The 7,005-nt window shown below is 40.7% G+C and overlaps 1 non-coding gene across 1 annotated transcript; it reads right to left on the minus strand.

Annotated features, from left to right (window-relative positions):
• Positions 1-429: 429 nt before the first annotated feature.
• On the minus strand, positions 430-536 carry LOC121780482. Its single transcript, XR_006046026.1, has one exon. It is a non-coding gene; the product is annotated as a small nucleolar RNA R71 (small nucleolar RNA).
• Positions 537-7,005: the final 6,469 nt, after the last annotated feature.

Consider the following 7,005-nt stretch of genomic DNA (forward strand, 5'->3'; position numbering starts at 1 on the left):
GAGAATAGTGACAGTGATCTGGAAGCTGAGTCGATGGCCGACAATAATAACAACAACGCTGTCCCACCACCCGTTGTGAGGTTTGGCGACACTCTTAGATCGGGAATTGAGTACCCCGGAGAGTTTGCTTATGCGAACAACAACATCAACATTCCACCTCACTATATTAGTTTGGTGAATGGGGGGAATCTTTTCCATGGACGGGATGATGAGGACCCGGTGAGCCACCTCAATGCCTTCTACGAGTTGACGAACTCTCACAGACCCCCGAATGTGGAACACAATCTAATCAAGAGGGTCTTATTCCCATTCTCTCTGAGGGAGAAAGCAAGAGCTTGGTATGACTCTATCCCGGGCTACAACATAGCAACGTTCCAAGAGTTGAAGACGTTGTTCCTCTTGGAATACAATTCTCCTATGAAGATTGAGAAGTTGAGAGAGGAGATCACCTCTTTCCGACAAAAGTATGACGAGTCCTTCGCGGAAGCATGGAAGAGATTCACGGAATTGATAAGGAAATGCCCAAGTCACGGACTAGCTCCGGGGCATGACCTTTTGAAATTCTACAAGGGACTCAACAGTGAAGGCACGGGATTGGTGACTGCAGGTTCGAATGGGAACCTAGATGATCTAACTCACGATGAGGTGAGGGCTTTGTTTCAAAGGCTGGCCAACAATCAACGGAATTGGCACAATCCAAGGCGAGGGGCTGATAGAGCGGGAGATACATTTGGTGCTACCAAGGATGCGGAAAGAGTGACCGCAATTGAGGCTCAACTGGCGGACATTAGCACTCAAATGTCGTCGATGACAAAGGCAGTTAAATCTCTTCAACTGACTCCTCAACCCCAAGCAGTGGCAGTGATGAGATGTGGATTGTGTCAAGGAGGGCATCATACTGATCAATGTTCTAGTCTTCAAGGACCACCAATCGAGGATGTGAACTACATTGGCAACAATGGCCAAGGGTTTAACCAAGGCAACCAATACAGCAATCAGCAGAATTGGAGGCCTCAGCAATCGAACTGGAATCAAAGTGGTCCTAGCAACAACTCGGGGAACCAATGGAGGACAAACACTCAACCCCCGGGTTATGAGAAGAAGCCATCGGTAGAAGATCAATTGGGACAGATACTCTCCTTCATGACCAAGAGTCAAAAGGAGAATGAGAGCTTCAAAGAAAGGACGGTAGAGAAGTTTGGTCAGATGGAGGCTACATTGAGGAATCTCGAGACTCAAATTGGGCAGATTGCTACAGCATCTCACACAAGAATTCCTAATGCTATCCCGAGTGATACGGTGCCCAATCCTAAAGGTTTTGAACAGTGCAAGGCAGTTAAGTTAAGAAGTGGAAAGGATCTTGAGTCTCCAATCATGCTAGATGCACAAAATGGCTCAACATCTTGCACGCAGGGGCGGACAAGTTGTGTGGCTCACAAACCTCGCACGCAGGGGTGGACGAGGGGATTGAGTGGGCTACTACCGAAGCTAGGGAAGGTCAACAAGAAAAAGAAGAGTCAACCATGAGTGATATCCACAAGAAGAATCCACTAAGTCCGGCAATGGACCCGAAGTGTCCATTTAATTTTCCAGATTTTATCCCGCCACCACCTTTCCCAGTCGAGAATAAGAAGAAGGGTAGGAAAATAATTCAAGAGAAAGGACTCGATTGGATGATGAACATTATCAGGAAAGTTAATGTAGATGTGTCCCTGGTGGATTTGTTCCTACACTTTCCTAAATTCTCCAAGTTTTTTAAGGATCTTATTGCGAAAAAGGAGAAGATACAAGACGATGGTGTGGTGATATTGAGCGCATTTTGCTCACAATTTGTGAAGGGAAAGATGCCGGCAAAGAGAAGAGACCCTGGAAGCTGTGTGATCCCATGTGAGATGGGAGATAAGGAGTTCCCAAAGTGCCTACTTGATCAAGGCTCGGGAATATCATTGATGGCTCTGAAAACCGCACGGTCAATCGGTCTAGAAGCGAGGATTGAACCAATCGACATTGACCTACAATTGGCGGATCATTCAATTGTGAAACCAAAAGGTATCATCGAGGATGTCTTAGTGAAGGTTGATAGATTTGTACTCCCGGTTGACTTCATTGTCCTAGAGATGGAAGAGGACAAGGATATGCCTATCCTATTTGGTAGGCCATTTTTAGCAACCGGTGATGTTGTGATAGAGACCAAGACAAATACGGTCATGTTTCGAGTAGATGGAGAGAATGTGGTGATCAAGCAAGAGAAGGCGGGGAAGCGCCTATTGGAGCCTGGATAGAGGTAGACAAGGATGAAGAAGGTCGAGCCAACGACTATAAACAAAGGCGCTGATTGGGAGGCAACCCAAGTTTTTATGTTTTTATTTTTGGTTTCATATGTTGGAGGTTTTGTTTGCTCAATTCTTTCCTCTAACATTTTTTTTGAATTGAGTGTTTCTTTTTTGTAGTTTTTGTTCTTTTTGTAGGAGCATCATGGAGAGCGGATTGGAGCTTAGGAGGAAGCACACCTGCAAAGGATTTTTACACCCACCCTCCCACCCGAATGCACTATGGACGTCATGCCAAGTTTGGGGGAGTTTCCTTTCCCTTTACTTTATTTGTCTTTTTTGCATGCATTGAGGACAATGACGCATTCAAGTTTGGGGGGGTTATGAATGATTTGTGATGTTTGTTTTTGGGTGTTTTGCTTGATAAAGATGTTTTGAATCTATGTAGTTGACGGGTGCATGCTTTATCTTCGGCTTTCTGGTTAGGAAATCTTGCTTGATCTTACTTGATCTTTGAAGCTTAGGATGAATGGAATGGGTGCATGAATTTATTTGAAAGAGCATGTTGTGATTACATCCGATTTCTTAAGTTGAGGAGAGTATGAAAATCGCATGACTTGTGGAAATTATTTTGGATTGATTTGCTTTATCGAGTGAAGTGCTTGCGTTCGTTTGTGTTAACGATTTGGGAGGATAAGGCACTAGGATGAACTCCATGGCCAAATGATCACATGCCTAGTCCATCAAATGATCCCCTAGAAGCCACCTTGAGCTTAATTTCTTATTCTTTGTGTAAACACTTAGCCAAACACTTAGCCACTGAAATAAGCCTAATTTTAGCCTCATCGATAGACCTTGCTACTATTTGGGTGCTAAATACAAGTTGAGCTTTGTGGTTTGAGTTTGAGTGTGGGTGGTGAATTGTAAAGAGTAGACATTTCTAGACTTGATAGAAGGTGAAAAGAATGAAGTTCTAAGAAAAAAAAAACAAGAAAAAGAAAAAGACGACCTCCAAATTCACAAAAGTCGAGGTCTTTACAAATACAAAAAAAAAAGGAATAAGTTGATGAAATAAAGATAGAGCTTCTATGTTTGTTTGTGTAATCTCGTCTGGAATAGATCTCAAGTTTGGGGGAGTGTGGGTTTGGTTGTAATTTTTCGTTGGTTAATCTTTGGAAGGAAGTTGTAGGAGGGAAGATTTTGGCACTCAAATGTGTAGCCTTTGAGCTCACTATCCATACTTATCCTACCTCGTCCCTAGCCCCATTACAACCTTGAAATAAGACCTTGGACCTTATCGTTGATGCTTGTGGATGTTGTGTAAAGAACTTGGTAGAGTTAAAGAGGTTCGATTTGAAATCTGTGAGTCTATGTGGTTAGTATTGCTTAATGAGTCAATGATGATGGTTTGAGTTGTTTGATCGCATGCTTGGACTTATTTTGAAGTGCACCTTAACTTGACGTTCTAGGGGGATGAGTGATTGTTCTTGAGAGTGGGAAATCTCGATTGGAAATGTTGGGGGTTTAGATTTTGTCACTCACGTCCCTACATGATTCTTTGTGATGAAAATTTCTCTGCGGGGTAGACTTGCGTTGAGTTTTTGTGCTAAAAAATGTACCTTGCTCGGGGCGAGCAAGAGCTTAAGTTTGGGGGTATTTGATGCGAAGCTTATTTCCTATTCTTTACCCCGGATTTCATGTTAATTATAACTCACCAAGTCGTGCTTTGAGTGTAGTTTCGGGTGTTAGAAGCTGGAAGTTCGTCGGAAATGCATAGCTGAGATTCCAGAGAGTTCGCCCGGTCGGGCGTTTTGATGTCGCTAAACGCCCGGTCGGGCGTTTCCATTTTTTGCATATGGAGTCCAGAAAGTTCGCCCGGTCGGGCGTTCTGATTTCAACTAAACGCCCGGTCGGGCGTTTCCCGCGAGGCCATGCAGTAGCCTTTCGCCCGGTCGGGCGATTACCTCCTTTGAATTCGCCCGGTCGGGCGTTTTAGTCGCGTAACTGCGATTTTGCAGTTGACCCAGCGGTTGAAGGATTAAAAAAAGCTAGAAAATGAATTGGACAGGAGGAGAGACGGAGAGGAGAGACAGAGGGAGAGAAAGGAGGAGAGGAAGAAGAGAAGGAAGGCATTCCGGCCATTATCCCGACCATCCATTCCCGAATCCCGACTCCACTCGACGAGAGCATCACACCTATGGTTTTATTTCTACATTCTACCATGTGTATAGGCTAGGCTCTCTTTGTTGCTCCGAGTTGTAATCTAGGCTTGTGTATTTGTTTTAACACCTTGAATCGTATGTTTGATACCAACAATGTGTTTGATAATTAAAATGCTACGTTTTTGGCTAATGATGTAGTGTTGTTAAATCTTAACTATTGTCTCTTTAACATAGCTTAGGATTGATCGTTTGTTGGTATGCTTTCGATTTAGAACTGTTCAGGGGATAAATTGATAGTGGATTAGGTAAGTGATTATAGTAGACGACATTTATTCCCGCGCATCCGCAGGAATTAAATGTCGTTGAAAGTTGGTTCATGGAACAAGTGTTCAGCTGACTGTGAACTATACGTCGTAGACATGTTCAGTGCACGCGATTAGGTTGATAATTATAATCCCGTCGTATGTTTCGTTGTAAATGGTGTAAAACAACGCAAGCTTAGTGAGCAACTTGGAGTGACCTGTCTTTCTCGTGTCAAAAATCTCATTTTAGTAGCTTAATTTAGTTAACCATCTCAAAATCAAAACAAAATCTTTATATGCTTTGTGTAGTCATATTAAGTGTAAGCAATCTTGCCTCCCTGTGGATCGACACTTGAAATACTACTACGATACTGTATTCTTGCAGTAGTGTAGTATTATTAGAGTTAAAATAATTGAACTTGATAATCTTTATACATTGATTAAGAACTCTAAAATATCACATCATCAGCCATCATGTTCATACAATATATGTCAATAGCATGCATATCAAATGTCAACAACTTATAGCAAAATGTCAACAACATGTTAATAGCATGTATATAAAATGTCAACACCTTGTCAACGACTTGTATAAAGTGTCAACAACTCAAAAACAATATCAATAGCGAGAATATCAAATGTCAACAACTTTATTAAAATGTCAACAACTAAAAAATAACACTTATAATTCACATATCAATAGCGAGAATATCAAATGTCAACAACTCTATTAAAATGTCAACAACTCTATCAAATTCAGAAACATCGCAGAGTTTCCACCAACATACACAAAATCTATTAGTCAATTAAAAAATCTAACAATTTCGACATGAGGATTCAATATCTCACAAATCTTATTGTTCCAATTTTTAGATCTACAAAATCCAATTCAGGAAAAATGAGTAAAATCGCAGATCTCACTACAAAATCCAACAAAGAGTAGACACCAATGCTGTCGGCGAGGAGCTCGGAATCCATCTCGAAATCGGGCAAAACGTCGCTCTCGTCAATTCCGAGGAAGAGATCGTCGAAATCAATACTGTCGAACAGATTGACGCCGGGGAAATAGGGGAACTCGGCAGCGTCGATCGAGAAGCCTTCCATTTCGCCTTCCAATTCGGAGGCGCAGCAATGGCGGGAGCGATGGAGGAGGATGTGGAGTCGTGCGAAAGCTGCGGAGATGAAGTGCGGCGGAGATGAGGAGCGGCGGTGGTTAACGAGGAGGAGATTTTTTGAATGAAATTGGAAAAATTATTGATGGCAAAGAAGATAAAACATGAAATTACCATTCTGCCATTTCATAATAAATTAATTTAAAAATATTTTTTATTTGGCAAAATCTGGACCACTCATTTAATAAAAATGAGTGGCTGATGTTGCATCTCATTTCTCAATTAGCCTAAAAAATCTCAATTGATCATGGACATATATATATATATAGGTTAGTGATCAAGATATAACTAATCTTAAGTGTATAACTAGAGAACAAATCTCAGCCACACATCTTAATGGAACAAATATTATTTAGTTTAATAATATAAAATAGGAGAAGGGTATTTTTGGAAATTACATTTAAGATTTAAACCTGCGATCAATTACGCAGTTTTCTTCTTTCTCATTCCAAATCTGCAATCAAATCTCCTTCAGAATTTAAAATTTCCTTCCAAATCTGATCACTTCATCCAAATCGCGATTCCATGATCTGTGATGAAATTAGGTGTGTTTTGTTGCAGAGGATAGGGTGAATTTAATAGTTGAATGCTTGGCAGTTCCTGTACTCTTTATTCTTCATTTTTTCTGTAAAATTTGGGTTCGACTGTGGAGCAAGTCCCTTTGCAGTTTATATTTGTATCTGAGGTGGGGAACTTAAATACAGGAAATATATTGTAATGATCCTTGATAATTAATAAATTTTCATAACACGATCGAGTAAATGAGGGATGTATTACAGTTGGGTTTTACTGTATATGCTAATGTTTGCATCATAAATCATACATTGCGCTATTTAGGGAGTTAATTAATTTAGATTGATAATTAATTCTCGACTGAATATGTAGTACTTGTAGATGCTTTTGTGAAAGATGGGTATTATGCTATGCATGGACCATAGTTAAATTGGAAACATTGTTAGGTTCAGAATTGGATCGACGCCTTGACGTGCCCAATCAAACTCACTTATTACTTCTATTCATTTAATTCCAAATCCAATATTTTCAAATTAAAATCAGCCACTTAACCAATTTTGAAGTACTAGTTTTGTTAACAATATTA

This window comes from Salvia splendens, chromosome 19 (genome assembly GCF_004379255.2).
Source record: "Salvia splendens isolate huo1 chromosome 19, SspV2, whole genome shotgun sequence".
NCBI classification, from domain to species: domain Eukaryota; kingdom Viridiplantae; phylum Streptophyta; class Magnoliopsida; order Lamiales; family Lamiaceae; genus Salvia; species Salvia splendens.